General features: G+C 39.2%; 1 long non-coding RNA gene across 12 annotated transcripts in view; it reads right to left on the bottom strand.

The window, feature by feature from the left end:
- The window catches only part of LOC120098847 (uncharacterized), a 230,891-nt gene that overhangs the window by 114,183 nt on the left and 98,600 nt on the right, over window positions 1-18,108 (bottom strand). For 2 of the 12 annotated variants that reach the window (XR_015645308.1, XR_015645316.1), the window contains exon 8: window positions 10,765-10,850. The exons of the other annotated variants lie outside the window; for them this stretch is intronic. This is a non-coding gene — a long non-coding RNA (uncharacterized LOC120098847). The remainder of the gene's footprint in view (window positions 1-10,764; window positions 10,851-18,108) is intronic. 12 annotated transcript variants of the gene reach the window in all.

Genomic DNA, 18,108 nt, shown 5'->3' with positions numbered 1-18,108 from the left:
CTCAAATACTATTAAACAATTTTAATAGCCTTTTCTGATGACATTTTACAAGACAAGAAGGTCTAGAGATACAGAGGCCTAGTTCATGAAGTTTCACATGCCTATAGGAACTCTATCAGGAATTGTGGGGGAGGACATTTGGTGACATTTCGACCAAGAACGTCACTTCGTTCTGCCGATATACTTGAATAAAGTTTGAAGTTTAAAGTAATTGGTTCAACAGAGGAAATTCCAAGGCAAGAAAGCGTTCAGGCTGTGCTGAGAAGAGGCTATAATTGTTAGAGAGAAATGTTCTGCTCTGAACTGGTACAGTAGAAAATGTCCCAAAGCAATTCTTCTTCCATTTTGGGCTCCTACTCGCGAAAATTCAAAAATTTTTTTTGAAAGGAAACAATCTGAACTAAGAAGGCAGTTGAAGGAATTGCTTGTTCCTCAAAAGTAAAATGTTTCCCAAAGACCAGTGCACAGCACATGATACAGCGGTGGTTCAATTGGGGCAGTCTACATCCCAAGTTTTCAGCAGAACTTGGCAGTATTGTCAACATAATATAGACTTTGAAGGCATAAAAAGATGCAAGATTGAAAGGTCCATGGAAATTTGCTCCATTATTTCAGAGTGCAAATGAGACTAGAAGTTTTGTGATAGTGTCACACATTATGAAGCTATGTCAGTATCACAAAAGTTGCAACAGATATCTCAGAATGCTAGAGACGTCTGGACTGTGTTGTTAATAAAAGAATTTAAAACACTCAGAGAAAAGCTCATAGAGTACTGTATTACATTTTGGGGAGGAAAATGATAGGGAGGTCAACATGCAGAAGAATGCAGATCGATCCATCCTTATCACCCTGTACAAAGCTTAAGTCCAAGTGGATCAAGGACCTCCACATCAAACCAGATACACTCAAACTAATAGAAGAAAAACTAGGGAAGCATCTGGAACACATGGGCACTGGAAAAAATTTCCTGAACAAAACACCAATGGCTTATGCTCTAAGATCAAGAATCGACAAATGGGATCTCATAAAACTGCAAAGCTTCTGTAAGGCAAAGGACACTGTGGTTAGGACAAAACAGCAACCAACAGATTGGGAAAAGATCTTTACCAATCCTACAACAGATAGAGGCCTTATATCCAAAATATACAAAGAACTCAAGAAGTTAGAACGCAGGGAAACAAATAACCCTATTAAAAAATGGGGTTCAGAGCTAAACAAAGAATTCACAGCTCAGGAATGTCGAATGGCTGAGAAATACCTAAAGAAATGTTCAACATCTTTAGTCATAAGGGAAATGCAAATCAAAACAACCCTGAGATTTTCACCTCACACCAGTGAGAATGGCTAAGATCAAAAACTCAGGTGACAGCAGATGCTGGCGAGGATGTGGAGAAAGAGGAACACTCCTCCATTGTTGGTGGGATTGCAGACTGGTACAACCATTCTAGAAATCAGTCTGGAGGTTCCTCAGAAAATTGGACATTGAACTGCCTGAGGATCCAGCTATACCTCTCTTGGGCATATACCCAAAAGATGCCCCAACATATAAAAAAGATACGTGCTCCATTATGTTCATCGCAGCCTTATTTATAATAGCCAGAAGCTGGAAAGAACCCAGATGCACTTCAACAGAGGAAAGGATACAGAAAATGTGGTACATCTACACAATGGAATATTACTGAGCTATCAAAAACAATGACTTTATGAAATTCGTAGGCAAATGGTTGGAACTGGAAAATATCATCCTGAGTGAGCTAACCCAATCACAGAAAGACATACATGGTATCCACTCACTGATAAGTGGCTATTAGCACAAATGCTTGAATTACCCCAGTTGCCTAGAACAAATGAAACTCAAGACAGATGATCAAAATGTGAATGCTTCACTCCTTCTTTGAAAGGGGAACAAGAATACCCTTGGCAGGGAAGGGAGAGGCAAAGATTAAAAGAGACACAGAAGGAACACCCATTCAGAACCTGCCCCACATGTGGCCCATGCATATACAGCCATCCAATTAGACAAGATGGATGAAGCAAAGAAGTGCAGGCTGACAGGAGCCGGATGTAGATCTCTCCCGAGAGACACAGCCAGAATACAGCAAACACAGAGGCGTATGCCAGCAGCAAACCACTGAACTGAGAATAGGACCCCCGTTGAAGGAATCAGAGAAAGAACTGGAAGAGCTTGAAGGGGCTCGAGACCCCATATGTACAACAATGCCAAGCAACCAGAGCTTCCAGGGACTAAGCCACTACCTAAAGACTATACATGGACTGACCCTGGACTCTGACCTCATAGGTAGCAATGAATATCATAGTAAGAGCACCAGTGGAAGGGGAAGCCCTGGGTCCTGCTAAGACTGAACCCCCAGTGAACTAGATTGTTGGGGGGAGGGCAACAAGGGGGGGGGGGAGAATGGGGAGGGGAACACCCATAAAAATGGGGAGGAGGGAGGGGGATGTTTGCGCGGAAACCGGGAAAGGGAATAACACTCGAAATGTATATAAAAAATACTCAAGTTAATAAAAAAAATCTAAAGGAAAAAAAAGGAAATTGTGTGATTAAAAAAAAAAAAGAAAGCTACAAATCTTGAAAGCTACTGACTGAGTCGAGGGAAACAGAGGCAAAGAAGAACATTTTGCCTTTAGAGTTAGTGTCTTGGTTACTTTTCTTTTTCTTTTCTTTTTTCTTTTTTATTAACTTGAGTATTTCTTATATACATTTCAAGTGTTATTCCCTTTCCCGGTTTCCGGGCAAACATCCCCCTCCCCCCTCCCCTTCCTTATGGGTGTTCCCCTCCCAACCCTCCCCCCATTGCCGCCCTCGCCCCATAGTCTAGTTCACTGGGCGTTCAGTCTTAGCAGGACCCAGGGCTTCCCCTTCCACTGGTGCTCTTACTAGGATATTCATTGCTACCTATGGGGTCAGAGTCCAGGGTCAGTCCATGTATAGTCTTTAGGTAGTGGCTTAGTCCCTGGAAGCTCTGGTTGCTTGACATTGTTGTACTTTTGGGGTCTAGAGCCCCTTCAAGCTCTTCCAGTTCTTTCTCTGATTCCTTCAACGGGGGACCTATTCTCAGTTCAGTGGTTTGCTGCTGGCATTCGCCTCTGTATTTGCTGTATTCTGGCTGTGTCTCTCAGGAGCGATCTACATCCGGCTCCTGTCGGTCTGCACTTCTTTGCTTCATCCATCTTGTCTAATTGGGTGGCTGTATATGTATGGGCCACATGTGGGGCAGGCTCTGAATGGGTGTTCCTTCAGTCTCTGTTTTAATCTTTGCCTCTCCCTTCCCTGCCAAGGGTATTCTTTTTCCTCATTTAAAGAAGGAGTGAAGCATTCACATTTTGATCATCCGTCTTGAGTTTCGTTTGTTCTAGGGATCTAGGGTAATTCAAGCATTTGGGCTAATAGCCACGTATCAATGAGTGCATACCATGTATGTCTTTCTGTGATTGGGTTAGCTCACTCAGGATGATATTTTCCAGTTCCAACCATTTGCCTACGAATATCATAAACTCGTTGTTTTTGATAGCAGAGTAATATTCCATTGTGTAGATGTACCACAGTTTCTGTATCCATTCCTCTGTTGAAGGGCATCTGGGTTCTTTCCAGTTTCTGGCTATTATAAATAAGGCTGCGATGAACATAGCGGAGCACGTGTCCCTTTTATATGCTGAGGCATCTTTTGGGTATATGCCCAAAAGAGGTATAGCTGGATCCTCAGGCAGTTCAATGTCCAATTTTCTGAGGAACCTCCAGACTGATTTCCAGAATGGTTTTACCAGTCTGCAATCCCACCAACAATGGAGGAGTGTTCCTCTTTCTCCACATCCTCGCCAGCATCTGCTGTCACCTGAGTTTTTGATCTTAGCCATTCTCACTGGTGTGAGGTGAAATCTCAGGGTTGTTTTGATTTGCATTTCTCTTATGACTAAAGATGTTGAACATTTCTTTAGGTGTTTCTCAGCCTATCGGCATTCCTCAGCTGTGAATTCTTTGCTTAGCTCTGAACCCCATTTTTTAATAGGGTTATTTGTTTCCCTGCGGTCTAACTTCTTGAGTTCTTTGTATATTTTGGATATAAGGCCTCTATCTGTTGTAGGATTGGTAAAGATCTTTTCCCAATCTGTTGGTTGCCGTTTTGTCCTAACCACAGTGTCCTTTGCCTTACAGAAGCTTTGCAGTTTTATGAGATCCCATTTGTCGATTCTTGATCTTAGAGCATAAGCCATTGGTGTTTTGTTCAGGAAATTTTTTCCAGTGCCCATGTGTTCCAGATGCTTCCCTAGTTTTTCTTCTATTAGTTTGAGTGTATCTGGTTTGATGTGGAGGTCCTTGATCCACTTGGACTTAAGCTTTGTACAGGGTGATAAGCATGGATCAATCTGCATTCTTCTACATGTTGCCCTCCAGTTGAACCAGCACCATTTGCTGAAAATGCTATCTTTTTTCCATTGGATGGTTTTGGCTCCTTTGTCAAAAATCAAGTGACCATAGGTGTGTGGGTTCATTTCTGGGTCTTCAATTCTATTCCATTGGTCTATCTGTCTGTCTCTGTACCAATACCATGCAGTTTTTATCACTATTGCTCTGTAATACTGCTTGAGTTCAGGGATAGTGATTCCCCCTGAAGTCCTTTTATTGTTGAGGATAGCTTTAGCTATCCTGGGTTTTTTGTTATTCCAGATGAATTTGCAAATTGTTCTGTCTAACTCTTTGAAGAATTGGATTGGTATTTTGATGGGGATTGCATTGAATCTGTAGATTGCTTTCGGTAAAATGGCCATGTTTACTATATTAATCCTGCCAATCCATGAGCATGGGAGATCTTTCCATCTTCTGAGGTCTTCTTCAATTTCTTTCCTCAGTATCTTGAAGTTCTTATTGTACAGATCTTTTACTTGCTTGGTTAAAGTCATACCGAGGTACTTTATATTATTTGGGTCTATTATGAAGGGTGTCGTTTCCCTAATTTCTTTCTCGGCTTGTTTCTCTTTTGTATAGAGGAAGGCAACTGATTTATTTGAGTTAATTTTATACCCAGCCACTTTGCTGAAGTTGTTTATCAGCTTTAGTAGTTCTCTGGTGGAACTTTTGGGATCACTTATATATACTATCATGTCATCTGCAAATAGTGATATTTTGACCTCTTCTTTTCCGATCTGTATCCCCTTGATCTCCTTTTGTTGTCTGAATGCTCTGGCTAAAACTTCAAGAACTATATTGAATAAGTAGGGAGAGAGTGGGCAGCCTTGTCTAGTCCCTGATTTTAGTGGGATTGCTTCAAGTTTCTCTCCATTTAGTTTAATGTTAGCAACTGGTTTGCTGTATATGGCTTTTACTATGTTTAGGTATGGGCCTTGAATTCCTATTCTTTCCAGGACTTTTATCATGAAGGGGTGTTGAATTTTGTCAAATGCTTTCTCAGCGTCTAATGAAATGATCATGTGGTTCTGTTCTTTCAGTTTGTTTATATAATGGATCACGTTGATGGTTTTCCATATATTAAACCATCCCTGCATGCCTGGGATGAAGCCTACTTGATCATGGTGGATGATTGTTTTGATGTGTTCTTGAATTCGGTTTGCCAGAATTTTATTGAGTATTTTTGCGTCGATATTCATAAGGGAAATTGGTCTGAAGTTCTCTTTCTTTGTTGTGTCTTTGTGTGGTTTAGGTATAAGAGTAATTGTGGCTTCGTAGAAGGAATTCAGTAGTGCTCCATCTGTTTCAATTTTGTGGAATAGTTTGGATAATATTGGTATGAGGTCTTCTATGAAGGTTTGAGAGAATTCTGCCTTAAACCCGTCTGGACATGGGCTCTTTTGGGTTGGGAGACCTTTAATGACTGCTTCTATTTCCTTAGGAGTTATGGGGTTGTTTAACTGGTTTATCTGTTCCTGATTTAACTTCGATACCTGGTATCTGTCTAGGAAATTGTCCATTTCCTGAAGATTTTCAAGTTTTGTTGAATATAGGTTTTTATAGTAAGATCTGATGATTTTTTGAATTTCCTCTGAATCTGTAGTTATGTCTCCCTTTTAATTTCTGATTTTGTTAATTTGGACGCACTCTCTGTGTCCTCTCGTTAGTCTGGCTAAAGGTTTATCTATCTTGTTGATTTTCTCAAGGAACCAACTTTTGGTTCTGTTGATTCTTTCTATGGTCCTTTTTGTTTCTACTTGGTTGATTTCAGCTCTGAGTTTGATTATTTCCTGCCTTCTACTCCTCCTGGGTGTATTTGCTTCTTTTTGTTCTAGAGCTTTTAGGTGTGCTGTCAAGCTGCTGACATATGCTCTTTCCTGTTTCTTTCTGCAGGCACTCAGCGCTATGAGTTTTCCTCTTAGCACAGCTTTCATTGTGTCCCATAAGTTTGGGTATGTTGTACCTTCATTTTCATTAAATTCTAAAAAGTTTTTAATTTCTTTCTTTATTTCTTCCTTGACCAGGTTGTCATTGAGTAGAGCATTGTTCAATTTCCACGTATATGTGGGCATTCTTCCCTTATTGTTATTGAAGACCAGTTTTAGGCCATGGTGGTCCGATAGCACGCATGGGATTATTTCTATCTTTCTGTACCTGTTGAGGCCCGTTTTTTTGACCAATTATATGGTCAATTTTGGAGAAAGTACCATGAGGAGCTGAGAAGAAGGTATATCCTTTTGCTTTAGGATAGAATGTTCTATAAATATCCGTTAAGTCCATTTGGCTCATGACTTCTCTTAGTCTGTCGACATCACTGTTTAATTTCTGTTTCCATGATCTGTCCATTGATGAGAGTGGGGTGTTGAAATCTCCCACTATTATTGTGTGAGGTGCAATGTGTGTTTTGAGCTTTAGTAAGGTTTCTTTTACGTATGTAGGTGCCCTTGTATTTGGGACATAGATATTTAGGATTGAGAGTTCATCTTGGTGGATTTTTCCTTTGATGAATATGAAGTGTCCTTCCTTATCTTTTTTGATGACTTTTAGTTGAAAATTGATTTTATTTGATATTAGAATGGCTACTCCAGCTTGCTTCTTCTGACCATTTGCTTGGAAAGTTGTTTTCCAGCCTTTCACTCTGAGGTAGTGTCTGTCTTTGTCTCTGAGGTATGTTTCCTGTAGGCAGCAGAATGCAGGGTCCTCGTTGCGTATCCAGTTTGTTAATCTATTTCTTTTTATTGGGGAGTTGAGGCCATTGATGTTGAGAGATATTAAGGAATAGTGATTATTGCTTCCCGTTATATTCATATTTGGATGTGAGGTTATGTTTGTGTGCTTTCATTCTCTTTGTTTTGTTGCCAAGACGATTAGTTTCTTGCTTCTTCTAGGGTATAGCTTGCCTCCTTATGTTGGGCTTTACCATTTATTATCCTTTGTAGTGCTGGATTTGTAGAAAGATATTGTGTGAATTTGGTTTTGTCATGGAATATCTTGGTTTCTCCATCTATGTTAATTGAGAGTTTTGCAGGATACAGTAACCTGGGCTGGCATTTGTGTTCTCTTAGGGTCTGTATGACATCAGTCCAGGATCTTCTGGCCTTCATAGTTTCTGGCGAGAAGTCTGGTGTGATTCTGATAGGTCTGCCTTTATATGTTACTTGACCTTTTTCCCTTACTGCTTTTAATATTCTTTCTTTATTTTGTGCGTTTGGTGTTTTGACAATTATGTGACGGGAGGTGTTTCTTTTCTGGTCCAATCCATTTGGAGTTCTGTAGGCTTCTTGTATGCCTATGGGTATCTCTATTTTTAGGTTAGGGAAGTTTTCTTCTATGATTTTGTTGAAGATATTTACTGGTCCTTTGAGCTGTGAGTCTTCACTCTCTTCTATACCTATTATCCTTAGGTTTGATCTTCTCATTGAGTCCTGGATTTCCTGTATGTTTTGGACCAGTAGCTTTTTCTGCTTTACATTATCTTTGACAGTTGAGTCAATGATTTCTATGGAATCTTCTGCTCCTGAGATTCTCTCTTCCATCTCTTGTATTCTGTTGGTGAAGCTTGTATGTACAGCTCCTTGTCTCTTCTTTTGGTTTTCTATATCCAGGGTTGTTTCCATGTGTTCTTTCTTGATTGCTTCTATTTCCATTTTTAATTCCTTCAACTGTTTGATTGTGTTTTCCTGGAATTCTTTCAGGGATTTTTGTGTCTCCTCTCTATGGGCTTCTACTTGTTTATTTATGTTTTCCTGGAATTCTTTCAGGCATTTTTGCGATTCCTCTCTGTAGGCTTCTACTTGTTCTCTAAGGGAGTTCTTCACGTCTTTCTTGAAGTCCTCCAGCATCATGATCAAATATGATTTTGAAACTAGATCTTGCTTTTCTGGTGTGTTTGGATATTCCATGTTTGCTTTGGTGGGAGAATTGGGCTCCGATGATGCCATGTAGTCTTGGTTTCTGTTGCTTGGGTTCCTGCGCTTGCCTCTCGCCATCAGATTATCTCTAGTGTTACTTTGTTCTGCTATTTCTGACAGTGGCTAGACTGTCTTATAAGCCTGTGTGTCAGGAGTGCTGTAGACCTGTTTTCCTCTCTTTCAGTCAGTTATGGGGACAGAGTGTTCTGCTTTCGGGCATGTAGTTTTTCCTCTCTACAGGTCTTCAGCTGTTCCTGTGGGCCTGTGTCTTGAGTTCACCAGGCAGGTCACTTGCAGCAGAAAATTTGGTCTTACCTGTGGTCCCGAGGCTCAAGTTAGCTCGTGGGGTGCTGCCCACGGGCTCTCTGCAGCGGCAGCAACCAGGAAGACTTGTGCCGCCCCTTCCGGGAGCTTCAGTGCACCAGGGTTCCAGATGGTCTTTGGCTTTTTCCTCTGGCGTCCGAGATGTGTGTGCAGGGAGCAGTCTCTTCTGGTTTCCCAGGCTTGTCTGCCTCTCTGAAGGTTTAGCTCTCCCTCCCACGGGATTTGGGTGCAGAGAACTGTTTATCCGGTCTGTTTCCTTCAGGTTCTGGCGGTGTCTCAGGCAGGGGTCCTGCCGCTCCTGGGCCCTCCCCCACGGGAGCCCAGAGGCCTTATACAGTTCCCTCTTGGGCCAGGGATGTGGGCAGGGGTGGGCAGTGTTGGTGGTCTCTTCTGCTCTGCAGCCTCAGGAGTGCCCACCTGACCAGGCGGTTGGGTCTCTCTCTCACCGGGTCTGGGAGCAGAGAGCTGCTGTGGGCCGGGATCCGCGGGTGTGGGACTTCCGGTAAACACAGAAAGTGCCCGGTCCTAGAGGAATTCTGCTTCCGTATGTCCCAAGCTCACCAGGCAGCTTTCTTGCAGCAGAAAATTTGGTCTTACCTGTGGTCCCGAGGCTCAAGTTCGCTCGAGGGGTGCTGCCCACGGGCTCTCTGCAGCGGCAGCAACCAGGAAGACCTTGGTTACTTTTCAATTGCTCTAACAAAACATTATGTCCACAGCAACTTACCAAAGAAAGCATTTATCAGAGGCATGTTTATAATTCCAGATGATATGTCCATGACCACTATCACAGGGAGCATGGCAGCAGGTATGCAGGCATGGTGCTGGGACAAGTGAATTTACAATCATATCCACAAAAGAGAGAGAGAAAGAGAGAGACAGACACAGACAGAAATAGACAGAGACAGAGACAGAGAGACAGACAGAAAGACAGGCAGACACAGACACAGAAAGACAGAGACAGATAGAAACAGAAAGACAAAAGACAGAAAGACACAGAGACACAGAGAGAAACACAGACAGAGACACACAGAGGTAACTAAGAAACTTCATGGGCTTTCAAAACTTTAAAGTCCATCTCTAGTCATGTATTTCCTCCTACAAGCCCATAGCTCCTAATGCTTTAGTTCCACCAACCTGGGACCAGGCATTCAAATATGTGGGAATTATCCAAAACAACATAGTTAGGATGCAAGAAATTGTGTGAGTTTAGTATTGTATATATGCAAGCAGCTGCATGGCAAAAGGACAATTTACAAAAGAGGAATCACAAAGTGAGAGGGAATGGAAAGATCAAGAAAAGCATAATTAATAGGGAGAGATACTTAGGAATTTAGTAGAAGACAAAGAAATGAAGAGAAGGAAAGGATCTTCTCTGAAGGCTTTTGTAAACTACATTGGTTTATGGTGTGTGTGTGTGTGTGTGTGTGTGTGTGTGTGTGTGTGTGTGTGTGCACGTGTGTGTGTGTATTTGAATCTGCATATGTGTGCATGTGAACACACATTCCAAGGTATGTTTGTGTTCAGAGGATAACTTGTAGAAGTCAGTCCTAGTGATTGAACTCAGCTTACACACAAAATTTGAGCATGTGTGCAGTGAAGATCTACAAGCTACTATATTGTAAGAGGAACTTTTAGTAATTATAAACACTATACAAATATAGGAGTAATGGTTCCTCATATCTTCTTAGTATGTCTTTGTGACTCGTTTGACAGGTCCAGCTGGATTACAACTTAAGGGTACAGATAATAGTATGTAATATTCTCATCTTTGACCAGCAAATCAAAATGTCAGGACAACATACACAGCCAGAGTTTGCTTATTCCTTTCACTAGGAGACTCCAGAAGGGCAGTTTTGATGTTTTTATTTCTACTATCATCAGAGAAATGAGAAACAGTGTGAAGTAGGCCTTTTGTCAATGTATGGGTTGGTCCATCCTTAATGCCTACACCTCAATACATAATTCCATTCCAGCTGTCTAACAAGTCTTTGAGGACAAGGATTAGAAAGCAATGGTTTAAAGTGATGTTTTGGGTCTTACAATGGTAAGGGTTAGAGTTGCAGTGCTTAATATCAGCTGTCAAGTTGCTACATGTTAAATTACCTAGAAAATGGGCCTCTGAACATACACATAAGAATTATCTCGATTAGTTGATGAGGTACCACCATTACATTGGCTGGCATCCTGAACTGTACAAAAGAAAGAAGAATAAATTCACACAATTATTTGTCATTCATTGCTTCATGACTATGGATGCAGCTTTATTAGCTGCCCCAAACTCCTGCTGCTGTGACTTCCCCATCTAGATGGACTATAACCTCACCCCAAGTGCTAAAATAATCGTGTTCTCCTTTAAGTTGCCTTGATCAACATATTTTACCAAAAACTTGGGAAGGCAAGTAAACTTTGATGAAAGTTATTTAAAAATGTAAAAACAGGTTATCCTACTCTCTATCTTCACCCCTTTGAGTGTCTAAAAAGTTCTCTTTTTTTGTTTGTTTCCATGTTTACTATAGCACCATCCATAAGAGCATGAAAGTAACCTAAATGTCAATGGGTGGATAAAGAAAACATGGTGTATATACTCAGGGGGTGTAATTTATCAGTAAGAAATTGAATCATATCATTTGCAACAATGGGAATATCACCAAAGAAAGTAATGTCCCATCAATTTACCCTATCATGTCATGAAAAAGACAAAACCACATGGCTTTACTACTATGACATCAAAAAAATTTCTCCTACGAGTTGAACACATAAGTATAGCTTCCAGAGATGGGAGTAACATAAAAGGAAGAAGGTTCAAGAGAGTTAAATAAGTTGTAAAAATATTTTGTATTTGTCAGATGTAATTATCATCTTGGAATAATTGTAATTGTCATTTTGTTAAATAATCTTACCTTTCTTACAGTTTTCTGAATTATGGCTGCCACATTCAACTCAGCCGTTCTAGCACAAACTCCTGCCCAAGGTACCCGATTGAAACTGGATACTCTTGGCTTCTGACTGAACTGCTCTTCTTGGCTGTAAATTAACTATGGCAATCTATTCTAATCTTCTGGCTCCTTTTCATTATCTGTATCTGACTCTTTCTGTCTTCGCCTGCATCCTGTCTCTGTAAAACTCCCAACAAAACACACATTCCCCCCACCTGTCTCTCCCCCTTCTCCCTATCCTTCTCCCTCTCCCTCTCCTTCTCCCTCTCCCTCTCTCTTTCTTTCTGTCTGTATGTATGCTGTTTTCTTAAGTTGTCTCTCTTCTTTCTGCTTTCTTTCTGCTGTTCTCATGAGAGTTGGATGTATTAAATCTTGGACTCATTCTGTCAAATCTTTCTCTGTTTCATCACTTTTCCTGCTCATCAATGAATCTTCACTTTCAAACATGGAAACATGTCTGCTTCTTTCTACAAACCAACTATATCTTCATAGTTTTGGATTAAAGGTTTGTAGTTAGGGCCTGTGTGTATTCAAACCAGAGGCATTAAAGGTGTGTTCATTTCTGCATTCCAGCTAGATCACATGGACCTAGAAGGTCTTTTGCATGTGATGCCTTGCCAGAGCAGCCATGTTGCTGGATTATAATTCCTGTACGATAAATAGACACTAAATTAACCTTAAGATGTTCTAGCATGTTATTGCAATGTTATATTTCTTTATTTTTTTCTTTTCAATAAAAATTTTAACAACAAAGTGTCACAATATTAAATATAATTTAAAACAAAAGCTACAACATTTAAGCTGCACAAGGCAAACTAACAGAAGGAAAAGAGCACCAACCAAGAGAAGGCACAACAATCAGAGACATACTCCACACACTCATGAGTCCCACAAATGTATTAAGATAAAAGCTATAGTATATATACAGAGGAGTTGGGGTAGACCTACACGTCTAGGCCCTGTGCTTACTGCTTCAGTCTTTGTGGGAACATATAAGCATCAATCAGTTGATTTAGAAGGACGTGTTTGCCTGGTTTCCTCCTTCCCTTCTGGTTCACATATTCATTTTCCTTCTACTTCCCTGAGTTCTGAAGGGAGAGATTTGATGGAGGCATGTCACTTAGAGCTGCTTGTTCCAAGGCCTCCCTCCATCTCTCTACATAATGTCTGGCAGTGAGTCTCTGTATTTGTTCTTACCATCAGTTGGAGGAATCTCTCTGATCATGGCTGAATAAGATCATGATGAGTATAGTACACTATTATTAGGAGTAATTTTATTAAGTACTTTTAAGCCAGTAGTATTTGGTTTTACCCTTGGCCTCTGGGCTATGTAGTCTCCAGTTACTGGCCACCTAAGCAGTGCTAGGCATCATTTCGTCATGTATAGTGGGCCTTAAATAAAATCAGAAAATAGATTTGTGCCACCATTACCCTAAGATATTTTGCAAGCAGGACAGCATTACAGATCAAAGGGTTTGTGGCTGGGTTGATGTTTGCCTTTCTCTTTTGGTAGCCTGCAGAGTACATTCCCTTACCAAAGACACTAGAATATAAGGGTGGCACTGACTGGTTTTGTGTTCCAAGTGGATACAAGCTGAAGTTATGACAGAGAACAGAGCCTCCCTTGAAGAAATGCTTCTATGAGATCCAGCTCTAAGGAATTTTCTCAATTAGTGATCAAGGGGAGAGGGCCCAGTTCATTGTGGGTGGTGCCGTACCTAGGCTGGAGTCCTTGATTCTATAAGAAAGCAACCTGAACAAGTCATGGGAAGCAAGCCAGTAAGCAGCACCCCTCCATGGTCTCTGCATCCACTCCTGCCTCCAAGTCCCTGCCCTCTGTAAGTCCCTGTCCTGACTTCCTTTGGTAATGAATAGCAATGTGGAAGTGTAAGCTGAATAAACCCTTTCCTCTCCAACTTGCCTCTTGGTCATGATGTTTTGTGCAGGAATAGAAACCCTGACTAAGACAGGGGTGGACATTTTATGTATGTGCCAGCTCAATCTTTCCATGTTCAATGAGTTATGTGGTTTTCATATTCAACAAAGAGGTTTTGCTGTCAGTGTTTGGAAAGTATCCTATTGTTTCAGCAACAGCCTGGGTTGTTCAGGAATTTCCATTGAATCTTTTTGGCCCACCACTCAATTGGATATATCCCAATCCCAATAGTGGGGGTTTCATTTGATAACAAAAGATGGGCACTTTGGACTCCATCTTATTATTTGATCTCTCATTATGACCACCTTCATATATTTTAGAACCTTCCCACTGAACTGGGTTTCCCTATCACTCCTTAATGCTCCTCAATTTTAACTCTGTCTCTCTACATTTCTCCCCTCAACCTCACCACTCTCCAACATTCTGAGCAGGGGGATCAGGTGACGTTATATTTCAAAAATCAAAAACTATTTTGAATGTTTTTACAATAAACTAATAGTTATAATAGAGAAATGAAGAAATATACAAATTCAACTTACTCAATTCATTTTTGTGGCTATATATATGGACCAAATATCATATATGCTCTATTAGTTATGTACAGTATATAAATTAAAACTGCAAACTGAGTTTCACATCAGCTTTTGTAAATTCTTGTAGCTCATGTCTACCTTCATAAGCTCCATCCCCACCTGTCTCCTTTAGCATGTATCAGAATCATTACTCACATGCACATATAATTTTGATTCTCCATTTTTTTATTTGTTCACAGAACATGCTTGCTTGTTTTGATCTGTTTCAGCATGATTTTATTCCTTCTAAGTCTCATTGTCCTTGGTCTAGTCAGGACAGAAGTCTTTACTTTTAAGTGGGTCACATGACTTCTGTGTGTTCTCATACTCATTCTCCTGTTCCTAAGTATTTAAAACATCATTTTAGAAATATATCAAATATTCTCTCATAATGGTAACCTAGTACTCTGGCAACATATATTTTCTTGATTTAAATATTTTAATTGAATTACCATTTCAGTCAAATTTTTTATCTCCTCCTCTTACATTTTCATAAATCCTTACTGATAAACTTCCTTGTTCCAACCCAAAAGATAATTCCAATCCTCATTCATCTGATAACCTTACTTGGCCCTCCTTTTTCTTTCGTTATTTTTGAACATGTAATTACTATTTCTCATAGAATGATACCAACATTTCATTAGAGGAGTATTTATTACAGATCACATCATTTTTTACCACATTGTTTCATACTATTAACCAACACAAAGATGTATGTGTACTAAGAGAGACGATTTTGGTAGTTTGGAAGAGGCTTCCACATAATTAGGACCAGAGGCGCCTTAAGGCTGTAAAAGAAAGGATTGTCATTTAGCAGTCTTTCAGAGTAGGTGACCAGTTAAAATTCTAGCATAGAAATTGCTGAACAAGGACAGGATAGGCTAATTAAGAAAAATAATGATGTGGACAGAAAGATAGGTAGTCATGGAGATATTGCTATAAATTTCCCAGTTAATATTGGTCATTATGAATATAGTCTCTTCACTTCTTTTTTTTTTTTTTTTTGGTTCTTTTTTTTTTCAGAGCTGGGGACCGAACCCAGGGCCTTGCGCTTCCTAGGCAAGTGCTCTACCACTGAGCTAAATCCCCAGCCCCGTCTCTTCACTTCTTTTAAGTACATATGATGTCCAACAAGAAGCAAAATTTAGAAAATCTCTTTGTTAAGATATTCATTAAAGGCTATTTTAGCAAAACAATATTTTAAAAATGAATTTATGCAATTTTCTCTCTTTGTAAATGAAGAAACAGTATTCAGAGGAATCATGGAATGTTTAAGTCTACTTCTATTTCTGCTCAGGTAAGCATTTCTATTTGGTCCATACTTAAACATTTTTATATGGAACTTTTTAATAAATTCATTAGATTATCCATCAATTTAAAATGTCTTTACTTGGAAAGTGAACAAAAATGTGTGTTCACCATTTTTCAGTTACTATCAAAAAATTCATCCTTAATCTTGTTTTTTTTTACATGCCCATTCAGCATACTAAGTAACTAGGATGTACTAGTAACAATCCTTCTTTTTAGCTACTAGTAAGTTTAGTGAAAATTAACTACTTGTAAAGTAATTAATTGATCTATGTGTTAATTTTTTAACACATTATGTAATTTCCCCCAAAACGGCTACAACTGTCTTGGCAAAATCTAATTAATTTGATCAGTGTTGAACCAGACTGTGTCTTGTGTCACAGAGATATAGAAGAATGTATCCTTGGGGGGGGGTGATATTTTCATCTGTGAGGGGACAGTGTTCAAACAAGGAAGAAATACATCGGCCATGTATTCAGGAATATAAGCCCTCTCAAGACAGCGTTGAGAAGCATCTACTTGGAAAGGTGGAGACAAGGGCCTATAATCAGGTGAATATGCCAGAGTTGCCATGACTATGCTCCACAGAAACATCATTTCAGAAATCAATGGAAAGAGATAAAATATATTTATTAGAACTAGGAAAAATTAATGAATGAAGTCAGTTGACCAGGAACAATTCAGGGTATATGACCACATAAACTTAAAGAGGAGAAACACCTACATTTTTCCCCCAGATCTATTTGTCAATTGGTTGACCAAAAACATGGGCAACTGATTCTGATGCAAGATAAGAAGAATAAAAAGAAATCACATTCACCTTAACATCTACTGATGAACAACTACATAAACAAAATCACAAGAATAAATTAAAAATAATTCATAGGCAATATATTGACAAATGACACATTAATCATATGTAAAATATTAGAGTAAACAATTTCATCACTAAGAATATATATGTATAAAAATCATAATATAGAAATAATAATTTTTAAATATTTTATCTTTATAATTAGAGATATTTGGTCTTTATTCTACATTCAATATTAAAACTTCATGAGTTAATATAATTTCACTCTATTTCTTATGAAATATTTCTCTAATATGCTCCATAAATAAGTATTATATAAAGAGGTATCTGAAGGATAATTAATAAAATATCTTGGATATGAAGCGTGGTGTGTAAAATACTTATCTTTCAAAGGTATCTGCAAGGGTTAAAGGTAATGTAAATGATTATCATTACCAAGTACTCTTGTCTGTAAGCATAGAGGATGACTGTTAGTCACTGGCAGATGTGCCAGGGCAGGGTGTCATTGTACTCTGCTGATATATAGAATGAATACCAGAAATAAAATATGATTTTAAACTGTGCTTATTGGTTTCTAAATTTCATAAACCATAAAAGTTCAAGTAGCTTTTAGAATTGTTGAATACTATCATCAAACTTAACATCTCGACTTTAAAAGTTGAAATTTCCTTTGGGGAGAATTGATTGAACTACAGATCTGAGAACTACTATTTGGGAAAATTACATTTAGAGATTTGGAAGCCTGTGAATAGTATTTTTTGTATTATCAATACTTGAAAGAAGGTAGGTTGCCTGCTCATAGGCATCTCCCACTCTCTCAGTGATACCCTTTCTGTAGTCCTGATGACCTTGTTGCTGTTTCTTGAGACCTCTGCTTGACAAGAGTCCATACTGGCAATGAGAACTGCAGGTAGACCACCACCAGCCTATGGACTTCTCCATTTTCTCAGTCATTCCAACCCTTTACATTTCTCTCTGTCCCATTTCTATGTCTTGGCCCCTAAATGGGACTAAGAATCCCTGCTCAGTCAGAGGCCACTTCAGCTAACAGAGCTCCAAGTAGGCCACTCACAGTCCTCCACCAATCTCTCTTTGTTCATCCAACCTATACCCAGTTCTCACTCTCCTCCTCATTGTCATATTGTCATCTCCCTTTTCCAACTCCAGCAAAGGCTGCCTGCTTAACTAGAGGCCATGTAGTAAAAAAATATGGCCATTGTACCAAAAACAATTTATGTATTCAACACATTCCCATTAATGTTCCAACACAATTCTTTGTAGACCTTGAAAGGACAATATTCAACTTCATATAGAAAATCAAAAATCCTAGTGTAGCTAAAATAATTTTGAACAATAAAATAATTTCTGAAGGCATCACCATCCATCCCTGATTTCAAACCGTAGTAAAAAAACTAAAGTAATAAAAAATAACCTGATTTTTATGGCATAAAAACTAACATATTTATCAACTGAATTGAGTTGAAGACCCAAACATAATTCCATACACCTATGGACATACACCTATTCCATACACCTATTTTTTTATAAATAGGCCAAAAAGACACAGTCAGAAAAAATGAACGTATCTGCAGTAAGTAGCTTTAATCAGACTGTATGTCTGCATGTAGGAGAATGCAAAAAGATCCACATTTGACACCCTGCACAAAACTCAAGTCTAAGTGAATCAAAGCCCTCAACATTAAACCAGAGACAGTGAACCTGATAGAAGAGAAAGTAGGGAATAGCCTTGAACATGTTGGGATAGGAGCCAACTTCCTGAGCAGAACACTTATAGCACAGAGAATAGTATCAACAGTTAATAAATTGGACTTCATGAAACTGGAAAGCTTCTGTATATCAGATACCATCAAAGAAAACAAA

Source organism: Rattus norvegicus, chromosome 20 (assembly GCF_021556685.1).
Source record: "Rattus norvegicus strain SHRSP/BbbUtx chromosome 20, alternate assembly SHRSP_T2T, whole genome shotgun sequence".
In the NCBI taxonomy this organism is placed as follows: Eukaryota; Metazoa; Chordata; class Mammalia; order Rodentia; family Muridae; genus Rattus; species Rattus norvegicus.
Note: the sequence above shows the minus strand (reverse complement) of the source record. Positions and strands in the feature narration are given on the sequence as shown.